The sequence below is a fragment of the Meriones unguiculatus genome, chromosome 18 (assembly GCF_030254825.1).
Source record: "Meriones unguiculatus strain TT.TT164.6M chromosome 18, Bangor_MerUng_6.1, whole genome shotgun sequence".
Taxonomy (NCBI): Eukaryota; Metazoa; Chordata; class Mammalia; order Rodentia; family Muridae; genus Meriones; species Meriones unguiculatus.
Window position 1 is genome coordinate 68994437 of NC_083365.1, and position 12165 is coordinate 69006601.

Genomic DNA, 12165 nt, shown 5'->3' on the forward strand with positions numbered 1-12165 from the left:
ATTTATCCTAATCTTCATAGATTAAAAAACAAAAAACAGATGGAGATAGTATGGTCTATTTCATACCAAAGACTACTACACAGCAGTTTATCAGTGCAGTCACATGGGCTGGAGTGTCTGCTTAGTGGATAAAACATTTGATATGTAAGTATGAGCATTGAGTTCAAATCCTCATTACCTATAGTTTTTAAAAGCTGGATACTATGTATGAACCCTGTATTGGGAAGGCAGAAATAAGAGAATCCCAGTTTCTTGCCCAGTGAGCCAGGTTTAGTAAGCTCCATGTTTATTGAGAGACTGTCTCAAAATATAAGTAGAGAAAAAATCAAAGAAACGTCCAGAAATCCAACTTCAGCTTCCACGTATTCATGAATGGGTGTGTACACACACACACACATGGTCACATCCACAAAAAAAAGATACAGTAACATGTATGAATCTGGCACACATTACCATTATGTTGAGAAAAATATTATCTCAAAGGAATCCATACCATATAAGCCAGATACAAAGCCAGGACCAGGCAAGTGAGCTGGGAGTGTGTCCTGGAATGATTCCCTCATGTAGGCTGTGCTGGTGAATAAGCTCAGAGTTGTACTCTGGAAGAGCACAGTTGATTTCCAACATGTGATTCTGTAGTTGTTTGGTTAACTACATACTTACAATTTAGACATTGACCAAACTTTACTATTTTATACCTGTTAGAATCCAGCCCTGAGTACTGCTAACGTCTCCCTTCTCAAAAATACTGACAGGCACCCTACTGAGGATTCTGCTGAGACTTTCTAGCTAGCAGAATCTGGGCATTCTATCTTGGACACATCAAAGGGCCACTTGTGGTATCTGAGGCTATACATCTCCCCTGCCCCTTCTCTGGAGCCTTTTGTGCAATCAGAGGGCCTTGCTGTTTATAGAGTCATGCTTTGAAGACCCCTTCTTCAGAGACCTATAAGAAGAGACCCCACTCAGGAAGGGCCTGATTTTTCTTCAGTGTTCTCACCATGCCACTTTATGCCTATGGCATTGGCAACACTCCCAACAAATGTTTTCACTCCCATAAATCAGTCTTCATGCCTCTTGAATCATATATTCTAGACATTTCATACACCTGCTTAATTTTCTATTTTCCGAGTTGTAAATGTGTTAAGCTGGAAATAGTCAAATAATTCAACAAAGAAAATTTGTAGTAGGTCGGTTCGGGTAGAGGAGCACTTGCTGTATAAGCATGAGGACCTGAGTGAGAAACTCCAGCACCATTTTAAAGGGCAAGCTAGGCTGCTCACAGCTAGACTACTCCTGCTGTGTGTGTGTGGAGCCAACAGCAAAACAAGGTACAGCTGCACCAAAGTTCACTCTCGGGGACTACTGAGCTTATTTGGCTTACTTCCAGAGCATGGATGAAGGGTTACAGGCAGGACTGTAGGTACCTTAAAGTATCTGTATTTGAAGGTCGTAACCAACATGAATGATGACTCCCCATGGCTGTGTAGATGGAGTGCCCCCTAATCCTTCCCACCTACATTCTTTAACCCTTCCCAGAGACCTCAGGCCAGGTTCACTTAGGGAAAAATTGCCTACTACTGGTCAGGGAGGGCGGTTGGTTCCTCAAGTGAGGATCTCATGACTCTTCCCTTTCTTTACTTCCAAGTAGAAATATCAACAAGAATGTCAACTGTTATGACCTTTTGCAAATTGGGTGATTCCAAACTCTTGAAGGTGGCAACAGGTTGGTTTAGAGGATTGTCTTATAGAACACTGTAAGTCCCCCATGGAGGTGAAACCAAAGCTCCGACAGTGGTGGGTGATGATGGTTGGGACCATACTTTGACTGATAGTGCTTAGATGTGCATATCTTTTGGCTTCCATGTAAGCTTTAATCTCACTCCAGGACCCTGAAGATGGACCTCTTCCCAATGTGGACATATTAAAGAAATCTCCTTTTTCTCCCTTCCACAAACAATTTGATTCTTTTAATTGCCTTACTGAAAGTCTGTGGTAAGACCTGGGTGGGGCATAGATGGTGACATGTAAACTTGATAACAGTTACAGTGTTCAATTTAGGTATTGTTCTCATTACTATAACAAAATACCCGACAAAGGCAACTTAAAGCAGCAGGGGGCTTTCTGCCTCACAGTTTGAGGGTGAATTTTATCATGGAGGTTCATTGGTGGCAGAAGGAGGCTTGGACAGGAGGGGGTCACAATGCACCCAGTCAGGAAGCAGAGGGATGACTGTCATGTTCAGCACACTTCCTACTTCTCACTTCCTACTATTAAGTCCAGCCCCTAGCTAAATGTGCTGCTAACATTTAGAGTGTGTCTTCCCACCTCAACCAACCCAATGAAGACGCTCCCTCACAGGCACACGAAGAGGGCTTGTCTCCCAGGTGATTGTAGATCCTGCCCACGTCAATCAATATCAACCATTCCAGCTGCCCATATTATACTATTTGGTGTCAAGGATAAAATATTTTAAAATCTCAGCTTAAGAATCTAAGAGAGAAAGGATGTAATGCATCTCAGAAATATTTTCATCAAAAGGAAGGCTAGCTGGAGGGCCAGGCTTCAGGGTCTCTGAGCTTTTCTTAATTTAAAATCCTTCTATTCTAGGGGAATGAAGTTTCCATAAAGTTATCTTCAACTGAAAAACTCCTGTTGCTTAGGAACACAGACCCCATCACTGGTTCTTCAAGATTCGTAACAGGCTTTTCTAACTTGTGATGAACCAGAAGTCTGAAGAAGCTGGCTCCCCTACCATTTGGAGGGCTTCAGGCATCCTTTGTATTTCATTGTTCATTGCATTTGGTCTACACATCGGACAAACTGGGAGGCAGATTTTAAAGAAAATAGAAAAATATCTAAAGTATAAAACCAGTCTTTCCCATCCACAAAAGCCCTCACAGAGCAGAGATGTATCCCCTTGACATAAGTTTTCAAAACTTAAAATCTTTCAGGAATTCTAAACCTGATAGCATTGAAAAATATCTGTCTCTGACCTTTATTTAGCCACAGAGACAGGGGCATTATTTACAGAGAAAGAATGAGGGCTAAGATGATGTAAGATCACTTAGGGCATAGTGAAAGCTCTGGACTCTGAGGTCTGCTATTCCTCCCTGGAGACTGAGTGGTTGGTATCTCACACCTGCCAGAAGCAGCCTTGACAATTGATTTCTGAGTGTCTGGGGACACACACCCAGAGCTTGGGTGCCAGTCTTAAGCATGGTGCCGTGCATACTACTTAGAGGCTCTTGTTCTTTGAGTGATAGTTATTGATTGGAGGATGTCAGAATCTGACAGCCCAGTGTCAGGATCAGTAAAGGTTAGTGAAACACTGAAGTTGAAAAATATCTTTCCCTCAATTTACCACCATCTACTCTTTGCAAAGGCTGGCAGCAGAGTCTACTGCCACTGACCTTAAACAAAAGTAAATCCACACAAACCCCTGGATGAGTGCACCTGATTCAAAGCAGCAACAGGCTGTAGAATCATAAACATGACTAAGGATACATTTCCATTGAAGCACTGTTGATAACTGTATTAATGCAGGTTTTTAGGAAGGCAATTCGGATTTGTTGGTAGAATGCTTGCCCAGCATGTATTAAGTCTTGGAATCAGTAAGCCCCTCAGAAGGAATTAGTGGCCAGGCCCTGTTCCTGAGGACCTTCAGCCACCAGGTTACACCCACAGAATACTGGCCTAGTGGCCAGACCCAGTCCCCACCTTACAAAGTAAAAGAACCCAATCTCAGTACTTGAAGTCCCATTAATTCCCACCCTGGAAATATACATCATGTAATGCTCTGTGCCTCTCCCCGCCCCCGAAACTATATAAACCCTGCCTTCTGCTCAGTCCTCTGCTGCTTCTCACTGGAGTAGAGGCAGCCACTCTCTGTGTCTCTCCCAATAAATCTCTTGTGTGACATATTTTGTGTAGTGTAACTGTTGTACTCCTTGGCTCCTGACTGCCAGGATGCCTTTCTTCTCAGAGCTGTAACACTTTGGCTAAGTGTTTTTCCTCAGAACTGTAACACTGAGAGTTCAATCCTTAGTTTACATAGTGTAAGTGTTACAGCTCTGAGAGGAAACAATTCCCCACCAAAACTGTTACAGCTCTGCTCTGGGCAGATCCTGGCACCTGGAAGCCAAGGAATCAAACAACCAACCTCACACAACTCAGAAGGGTGGCTGCCTCTGCTTGGGTGAGAAGTAGCAGGGGACTGAGCAGAAGGCCAGTTTACATAGCTTTTCTTGATTGGGGAAGGAGGTGCTTCCCAGAGTGGGCTGATGCTGGTGGAATTTTGCCTGATTGTAGGGCAAGCTTAGGGACTGGTAGGATTTTTTTTCTTTTCCCTAGTCTTGGGGTCAAGGCAGGGTCAGATTGCTTTTGCTTTCCCCTTTTATTCTACATAGTAAGTTCAAGACCAGGATCAGCCTGTCTCAAAAAATTAAAAACAAAAGCAAAAGAACAACAAAAAGGCAAATATTTTATAAACAAGTAATGAATGGTGTTTACCATGCTACTTTCCCTGAACCTTAAGACAAACAAGTATTTGTTGGACAGAAGGAAACATTGAATCTGAACATCACCCCATTACCTAATGTTCTGACAATTATTACCTCTGCCCTTATCATTTTTCAGAATGTAAGTTGTTGTATGTGAAGGAATAGGTATAGACTGTAGAATGGACATATGACTCTCCATCATACAGGACTACCTAAAGCGTATAGGTCACAGGAAGGCAGAGAATAACTAGAGAGCAGTGATGATGAATGTTTTCCTGTTCCCAGAGTTGTCTGGGTCAAAGGCTGGATATGGCGTCCCCCAAAAGATAGGCCCAGTCACCATCTTTGTAAAACAAATTAAATGGACAGTGATACTGACAAGCGGAGGATATTTACCCAATGTGGCCACATTGGAAGAGGAACAAATAGGTCCAGTGACTCCTCCAAGTCCATCTTTGGGTCCTGACATGAGACCTGGGTTTAAATAAAGAACAAGAAGATTGCACATCTGAACAGTCCCAGTCAAGCTGTGATCCATCTAGCACATCAATTGACCCATCAGGTTGTGTAATCCTCTCTTTTTCAGGATGTCCTGAGAAGTTGTTAATCTCATTCTGGCTGGCACTAGGGCTTTAGCTGTTTCCTTAACCAAGCCTTAGTTCCTTGGGAAATTCTAATTCATTGGGGCCCATTGTTTCAACAACCTGAAAGCTAAAGGGAGAGGCATAGGTATCTCATTAGATTGTCTTCAGTCTTCTCAGAACAGACACCCTTTGTCTGTCTCTGCCAGTAGGATTCCTTGCTCTTCTCTGAAAGCCTCAGAGGTGATGTGGATTCTTTTACACAGGAGTTGATAGTCACCTGCTATGAGCATAGCACAACAGGGTCACTGAAATGCCAAAGTCTCTGTTATATTTCATTATAATCATTAATCCTCTGTGATATCCCTTAAATGTTTCATCTTGGAACAGTCATTTATTCTTTCATGGTGTATTTTTATCTTGAATAGCATCACATTTCCTCTTGTATATCTTTGAAAGCTCTAAGAGCCAGAGTGTTTTCTCTTTACATTTATTCAATATTATATTGATGCCTGTGTGAGCATCAGCCATTTTATTATACCTATATACTAAACACTCATTTTCACAGATATGTAGGTTTACATTGTGTATATATGATATTAATCTACCCTAGTATTGGTGGATATTTGAGTTTTATAAGCTTTTTTATACTGCTTTCAGTGTTGGTAATTAAACCTAGGGCCTTGTCTGGTCTTGATATGCAACATTTCACTCCCCTTTTGAAAATTTCATTTTGAGGCAGGATCTCACTAAGCTGGAAAGATTTGCTTCAAGCTTGCAATCCTTTCTGCCTCAGTTTCTTAGAAGCTACGATGATAGTCATACACTTTGACATCTGTCTAAATTTTGTGCTATACTGAACCAATATTATGAGATTCATGTGGGAGAGAATTGTCAAGACATAAATCCAAAAATAGAATTTCCTGAATATCATGGCTTAAGTATTTTAATTCTTTCAAACTAACAGCGATTTTCAAGTGTTTTTGTTTTCTTTTATGTTCTTATTCATTTACATGCTTTCTAATGGTACCTGAGTATTCTTAATTATATCTACCACATGTATCAACTCACTTAATTTTTGCTCACCTGTTGGTAGGAAAGAGCATTTTATTATGATTTTAACTTTCAGATTTTCTGGTCATTACAAATTTAAGAATCTTAAAAAATATTTGGGGTGTGTGTGTGTGTGTGTGTGTGTGTGTGTGTGTGTTTGCCTGTGCATTTGTTTTCCTTTGTCTGTGTCCTTGTGTGTACCTGTGAGAATGTGCACATGCATGCAGGTGCTAAGAGTGGCTAGAGGGCGGATGAGGTCCCCATAGTTAACGGCAGTTGTGAGCCTTTCTACCTTGTGCTGGGAATCAAACTCTGTTCCTAAGGAAAAACAGCAAGTGTGTGTACCTGCTAAGCCATCCACCCAGCTCCTGCAATGCTTTTTTATAACATAACTTCTTACTTGTGAATAGCTCTATGTACAACATTCTTCAAGATTTCTACTCATTTTCTATTCTTTTTCCTGTTGAGATGCCAATATTATTACTAGGGTATAGATTTTTTTTTTTTTTTTGCTAAGCATAATTATTTCAGATTCTGAATATCTACTTCCTACCGTGACCTGTCCTGTGATATTTGAATAGATCAACAGCAGGTGTTACTTTTTATACAGTTATGCTATCAAGCTGTTTCTTCCTCAGTGCTATAGCTCAAATAAACAGCAAAAAGGCACACACCTAGATTAAGTTGTTCTTTGATTTTTGACTTCTAATTTTTTGACGTTTATATTCAACTGGAATGTATGTATGTGGTTTTAAAGATTTCTCTTATTTTAATTATGTTTAAGTGTCTGTGAATGTCTCTGTGTGGGCGTGTGCACAAATGCACATGCATGTAGAGGTAAGAAGAGCATGCCATAGTCCCTGGAACAGGAGTTATGCTTGGTTATGAGACACTGACATGGGTTCTGGAAACTGAACTCAGCTTCTCTGCAAAAGTATAACATGCTCAATACCGGCTAAGCCTCCTTCCCTGTCCCTCAACCAGACTTTATATTTGAATATTGGTCCAATTTTGTAAAGACGTTTCTCATCCGCACAATAATTGCCTTATCCTTTAACCACAGATGCTCATTAATTGTTTTGCCATTTCATGTTGCTCATTACAGTGTCTATCATTTTTTTTTCCTGTCAGTCCCACACTTTCATCATTACTTTTGATTTACGAAGCCTTATTTTATTAGGAAAAGCAAGTTGAAAGCTCTGGCTTTTTCCATGCTTGTTTTTTGTATAATGTTTGAATTGTCACTTAAATGTATTTTAGAATTTTGGTAAGGGTTACAATAGGGTTTGTGAGCATTTCTCAGAATTCCATGTGCCGATGGCTTGGTCCCTAAGGTGAAGCTTTTGAGAGATGATTAAAGATTTAGAATAAGGACTTTTAGGGGTTCCATAAAACAATGAAGGTATAGCCTCAAAGAGCACTGTGGAGCCTTTAAGTATTTCTCAGCAAAATAGCCCATTTTTTAAAAAATGTAATTCTTAAAAGTTTATTTTGTGTGAGGGTGTGTGTATGTAGAGTCAGCCTCAGGTGTCTTTCTCAATCTTTATTTATTGTTATTCCAATTTAATTTTTATTATAATTATTACTATTGTGTGTGAATGTGTGCGAGTATGTGCGTGTGGTGAGAGTATAGAGGTCATAGAGAGGTCAAAAGACAGTTTTGTCGAGTAGGTTCTCTCTTTCCATGTTTAGGTGACTAGGGGATCAGTCATGTAGAGGTCAGAGGACAGTCTTTGGTGTCAGCCTTACACCTCACTGCTGTATTAGGCAGATGAGATTCTGGCAAATGCCTCATCTCTACCTCCAGTTCCCTCATAGAGCACACTGAATTATAGATGCCTGTGTCACTGAGTTCATCATTTATTTGGGTTCTGTGTATCTGGACTCAGTTCTCACACTTGCATAGCAAGCAATATACCCATTGAACCAGCTCTCAAACTGGAACACTCTAGTCTAATCTTGAAAATTTTCCATTTCTAGTTTACCAAGAGGTAAAGAGTGGCTGTTGGAGTTTATCAAATGCCTGGCTTATATCTATGAATACAAATGCAGGACTTGACATTTCTTTTATGATGGTTAAACATTTTTTACTAGTGCTGTGTTTTCCATTTCAGTTCTCTTCAGGGCCATAGAGATGGCTCAGTGATTAAGAGTGTGCACTGCTTTTGCAGAGGGACCCAGTTCAGTTTCCAGGACCATGTTGGTGACAGGCAACAGGATATTATTCCAGCTCCGGGGGTGTCTGACATTTTCTTTTGGCCTGAGTAAGCACCTACATTCACATGCATATACAAACAGAGCAACTTATATTTTCAAAAATAAAATCGTCTTTGTTTAGTATAATAGCCCTTTCTTTTCTTCATTCAGACACACACTTTTGTCACCTGTTTGCCTCACTTACGTTTTATTGGACTCTAGAGAAGTTTCATGGTTGTCCTTAAGTGGTTCGCTTTGTAAGGACTGATTTAGACTTAGCTAAGGGATAAAAACTAGCAAACTTAGAGCTACAACCCTGTGGTCTTCCTGGGAACGGTTGTGCACCTTCACAAGTGTCCTTTACTGCTTGGTAATGTTTTCTCCTAGGCTGCTGCCTCCTACAGACGCTACACACTTTAGGACATGGGAGGAAGAAGGTTAATGAGGATTAGAGTTAACTGAGGTTAACTCACCCACCTCTACTTGTCATTGACTGTCATTGCTTTGTCTTCATTTCATAGACAAGACAGGGCAGCCAGCCATTTAACCAGAATAATGACTGCTCTGTCATAGCTGTGATATCTGCTATTAAGACACTCTACACTGCATTTTTTTTACATGTTGTTGTACTTTAGCCTTAGAATGAAGTTTAACAATTGTGTGATTGCCTAGTTGAACAAGCCATGAGCTACATCACTCAGACCACAAAAATCATCATCATCACCACCTGGATCCACACCTGCATTACTTATTTGTCTTGTTGCCTTGAGAAAATAGCTGACAGAAACAACTTATGAAAGAAAGATTTGGTTCACAGTTTGAGAATAAACCTCAATACGGTGAGAAAGGCATGGTGGCGAGATCCTGAGACAGCTGCTTATATTACATTCATAGTCAGGGAGTAACGCGTAGTGAATGCTGGTGTTCAGGACAAAGGGTTTTTTTGATGGGTTCTGTAATACTTCCCAGAGTCTCCTGGGTTTCTGTGACTTCTTTCAGGTTTGTTTGTTTGTTTTTTAATTTGTTTATTTTAATTTATCCACTTCATATCCCAATCATAGCATAGCCCTCTCCCAAGACTCCTACTGATTCCATTCTCCCTTCCTCTTATCCCTTCCTACCTCCCCTTGTCCTCAGAAAGGGGGAGAACTCCTCACCTATCAACTGACCCCACTCTATCAAGTCTCTTCAGCACTGCGTGCATCCTTCTCCTTTGTGGCCTGGCAAGGTCGACTTGCCAAGGGGAAGTGATTGAAGAGCTGGCAACAGAGATCATGTCAGAGGCAGTCCCTGTTCTCCTTACTAGGTGACCCAAATGGAGACTGAGCTGCCTATTGGCTACATATGAGCAGGGGATCTAGGTTCTCTCCATACATCATCCTTGGTTGGTGAATCAGTCTCCACTGGTCCCCCCAGGCCCAGATTTGTTGGCTTTGTTGGTCTTCTTGTGGAGCTCCTGACCTCTCCAGGTCACTTTATCCCCACAGTCATCCATAAGACTCCCTGAACTCTCTGTTGCTTGCTGAAGTTCTGGGTTGGGGTGAAAAAAGCCCTGGTCAGAAAGCTCCATGATCCTGCAGGATCCTTCCTCAGATTGGTGGGTATGGTCTCAGACTAGTGGGTGGTTCTCAGGGAACTGCCTTTGGCTTTCCTTAGATATATTATCCTGTACACCAACTGGACTCCTTAGGAACCCAAGGGCTCTCCTTTCACCAGGGAAAGATCAGGAGACAGCCACTGCCCAGACACTGTGCTCAGACTCCATTATTGCTGGACACAGCCATCTTGGAGAACCTGCTAGCCCAGAGGTCTGATATGTCTCCCTAGGAAGATGCATTAAGCTTTGGAGCAGCATCTGTGGATGTTCCCTTGGCTTCTGGGTGTCAGGAGGCCTGAGGGAGTTGCCATACAGTGGTAACTGGGAAACACAGACACTGGTGTTTTGGGGCCCATAGCTTGGTTTTACCAGTTGCTCAGCAGTCACTGCTGGCATGCTGATCAGGTATGCTGTCATCTTGGATCTCTCCAACATGTGACTTTGGAAGTTGCCCAATCTTCTCTCACAAGACCCAGCAGCTGCACTCATACTACATCACAGAAACCATTCAAACCTCTCAGGTACAGAGTTGAACCTGCAGCATGGCACCCATTCAGGTCTATTTTATGCTCTAACAACCTGTGCTCACATTTCTAGCCTGTCATCAAGACACACGCCACACGGATGTGTGCTACCTTGTGGGATTATGCTTTTAGGATTGACCGTTTGTTCCATTCTACTAGGGCCTACGCCTCCCTCATGTCTATTTTTAGTTAAATATTGGAACTTGAGTACAAAATTAGCCTTTGTATGCTATTTCAGAGAAAAAGAAGACTGGAGCCAAAAGAAAAGAAATGACTTTCCCAAGTTGCTCTAAGGGCAGAACCTTGACTAGAAGAAAACCTTTATCCTGAACATAGCCATGTCCCCAGATATGAGTTTATTCGTTTAAAAGAAAATTACCTATGCAGTTTAGGCTAATTTGTAATTTGTTGTGTAGTCCAAGCTGGCCTTGTATTCATGATCTGCCTCAGCTTTCCAAGTGCTGGGATCAAAGGTGGACACCAACATGTCTAATCTGTGTTTCACATCCTTTTTTAGTTTTTGTAACACTCTCTATGTAGGTCAGGCTGATCTTAAACACACATGTTGCTTTTTCAGTGTTCATGTATAGTTATATATATGTGCTTTTAGAAGTCAGAAGACAGCCTTAGGCTTTGTGTCTCTGAGTCAGGGTCTCTGGGTGGCCTAGAACTCACTAAGTCAGCTAGGCTGCCTAACCAGTGATCCCTGGGTTACTGCCTGTGCACACTTCTGCAGCACTGGGATGAAAATATACTCCACCATCTCTGGCTTTCTTCATATTTATTCTGGGGATTGAATTCTTCATGCTTGCCATGCAAGCATTTTTTTGATAGCTGTCACCCAAACTCCTGTTTTTGTTACTGTTATTTTGTAACTTGGTTTTACTGTCTCAGTCCAGGCTGATCTTGAACTCATGGTAACATTGATTTGCAGTGAGGTTACAGGTATGAGCTACAATATCTGCTCGTGTTTAATATTCTTTATTTAAGGCTTAAGTTTTTTGTTACCAATATTTATTTGTGTGTGTGTGTCTGTGTGTGTGTACATGTGGACACATGTCCAAATGTATGAAAGTATTCATGTCGAGGTCACAGGACAACCTGTGGGAGTCAATTCTTTCCTTCTGCCATGTGTGCCCTAGAGATAGAAACTTTACCTGCTGAGCCATCGCCTCTGTCTGATGTTTAATATTCTGAGACTATTTGTGTCATTCTCAGAAGTGAACAGTTATTTTTTGCATGGAATAGATGGCTACCTAGAAAAGACTGAAGCTGTCCTGCACTTACTGATGAGGAAACAACCTGTCATTTGTGAAGACTCACATCTTTCCTGGACTTGAATTTAGGAAAAAGCAAGCCTCAGATCTGCTGACAATCCCAAATATCCCAAAAACATATAATTGAAAAAATTAAATTATCTTGATTATTAATTCATTGAAAACCAAAATCCACATTATCATGTTTTTGGAGGCTTATTTTTAAATAAAATATGTGTGCAATCCACAGACCCAAAGAAATGAAGTTAACAAGGAAACCCTGGGTGAGAATGCTTAAATCTCATTCAGAAGAGGAAATGAAATAGATATCTGAGAAACAGGAGTAATGATCAGATTCAGGGAAAAGTGGGAAGAAGACTGGGAGAGAGACTAGGACTCAATGCAAGGGGGGCGTGGGAGGAAGGATCTCTGGGACAAAAGGTAGCTCCAGGGAGT